This window comes from Tachysurus vachellii, chromosome 1 (genome assembly GCF_030014155.1).
Source record: "Tachysurus vachellii isolate PV-2020 chromosome 1, HZAU_Pvac_v1, whole genome shotgun sequence".
In the NCBI taxonomy this organism is placed as follows: domain Eukaryota; kingdom Metazoa; phylum Chordata; class Actinopteri; order Siluriformes; family Bagridae; genus Tachysurus; species Tachysurus vachellii.
Genome location: NC_083460.1, coordinates 2,490,786 through 2,493,413, shown reverse-complemented (window position 1 = coordinate 2,493,413; position 2,628 = coordinate 2,490,786).

Below are 2,628 nucleotides of genomic sequence, written 5' to 3'. Positions count from 1 at the left end.
AATAACCAATTACTCTATGTCCAGTTTCTCCAAAATGGCTCTACTAAGCATGAGCACAATCTTATCCTTATGCCAAGCATCTCATCACCTCCTTTACCGTCTGCGCCTCATTCATTCATTCATCTTCTACCGCTTATCCGAACTACCTCGGGTCACGGGGAGCCTGTGCCTATCTCAGGCGTCATTGGGCATCATGGCAGGATACACCCTGGACGGAGTGCCAACCCATCACAGGGCACACACACACACACTCATTCACTCATTCACTCACACACTATGGACAATTTTCCAGAGATGCCAATCAACCTACCATGCATGTCTTTGGACCGGGGGAGGAAACCGGAGTACCCGGAGGAAACCCCCGAGGCACAGGGAGAACATGCAAACTCCACACACACAAGGCGGAGGCGGGAATCAAACCCCGACCCTGGAGGTGTGAGGCGAACGTGCTAACCACTAAGCCACCGTGCCCCCCCCGTCTGCGCCTCATACTTAATAATTAATAAATAATAAGTACTTAATCATTTTCAGCCCATGTCACTTTGCTAATCTCAGGTTTGAACTTTTTTCCAGTCGTGTTAAGGTTCAGTCCTTGTGGCTAAAATGATGTAAGTTTATTTCCCGACACTGGAGGGAGTTGCAGGTGATATTGTCACCATCCTACAGTACAACAACCAATAAAGAATTTATTCTACTCCTTATAATTACACGATTCAGCTTTGAGGAATCCAACAGCAGATAAAAATCATCCATGAGAGAAAACCTCAATGTGTTTCCAAATACTAAAGTCTTTTTGTCTTCAGAGTAACCGCTGGATCTGTTAAACAGATACAGGGCCAATGTGATGTTGCTAAAGCGAAGAATTGCTTCCCTGCTGGATGTGTGCATGAAGAAACTGATGAATAAATGAACGAATGAATGAATAAATGGATGGATATACAGTATAACCAAGAACTGTAGGCACTTTGTGGCCAGAATAAACAGTTATTTAACCTGGATTATTTAAATATTTATTATTCATTAACATTGCTGTGTTAATACTGCATTAAATATTTATTAAATTCTCTTTCTTTATTACACATTCTTTATTACTTTATTCTACTGTGTGTAAAACACAGGGATTCTGGACTTATAGTACAAAAAGTGCCATGGTTTGATGAATAGATGGATAGATGTGTTGATGTGTGACTTTGGATGCATGAATGGATGGATGAGTGTACTGATAGTTGTATGGATGGATGAATGGATGGATGAATGGACTGATTAGATGGATGGGGTGTGAATAGTGAATAATGGACGGGTGGACGAATGGATGCATTTGTACATGGATAGTTGGGTGAGTAGATGGATGAGTAGATTGAAGGATTGGGGTGTGGTTTGATGTATGGTCTGATGAATGGATAGATGGATGGATATAAGTACAGGATTTTATAGAATGATGGAAGGCGCTATGGATGAATTTGTACATAGGCAGATGGATCGGTGAAAGGGTGGTTGAGTGAGTAGATAGATGGATGGATGAATGAATAATGGATAGATAGATTGATAGATGGATGAATTGTGGTGTTGTAGGGATGGATGGATGGATGGATGAGTGTATGGATGAGTAGATGGATGGGAGTGGGAATAGTATTTTAAATGGATGGATGGAAGCAAAGAACTTCATAGAATGATGGATGGTGTTATGAACGGATGCAGGAATTTGTGCGTGGTAGATGGATGGGTGAAAGGGTGGTTGAGTGAGTAGATGGATGGATGAATGGATGGATAGATAGAAAGATGGATGGGTGGATAGAAACATGATATTCCAGATGAATGGATATGGCTGGATGGATGGATGGATGGATGGATAGATGGGTGGATGGATGGATAAATGGGTGGACAGACGAAAGCAAGAAAAGGATGACTAACATTTTTACGTAAGCAGAGTAAATGTATTCGGTGTTGATGGAGGAATGAATAAACAATCTTGCTGAATCAGCTAATCAGCTCGGAGATTAAATTACCTCTCTACCGGATGCAGGTGGATTGATGGATGGTTAGATGAATGGAGGAATGACAGGATTCTGAGCTCTGCCCTTATGCATGGTGCCGGTCACCAGTACAGTCTATGTTCTCTTTCTCTCTCTCGGTCAGTCTTTTTTGAGGAACGTATGCATTTTTCTTGTTGTATAATGGATTTTTGCTGTTGTAGCGTCTCTTACGTCAATCATGGATTAGACTTGAGGGTAAATCATGAGACACTGTATAGCCCTATTAGCCTTTCCCTGTCCCCATCTCTCTCTCTCTCTCTCTCTCTCTCTCTCTCACTATCTCTCTCTCCTTATGCCTATCTACCTCTATTTATGTTTCCATCATTCTCTCCATCCTCCCTCTTTCTCTGTCCGCCCCCTCATCCAAATCTCGATCACGTATGATTGCGTAAGGGAGAGTGAGGAGCGTCGCACAACCGCTTGTCTGTCTGGAAAGAAGAGAGAGAGAGAGAGAGAGAGAGAGAGCGAGAGAGAGAGAGAGAGAGAGAGAGAGAGAGAGAGAGAGAGAGAGAGAGAGAGCGCAGGCTCAGTAAAAGCCTCACATCTTCAGTGTTACTGTGCAGGAGACCACACTTAAACCAGCTTTATCCAAGCT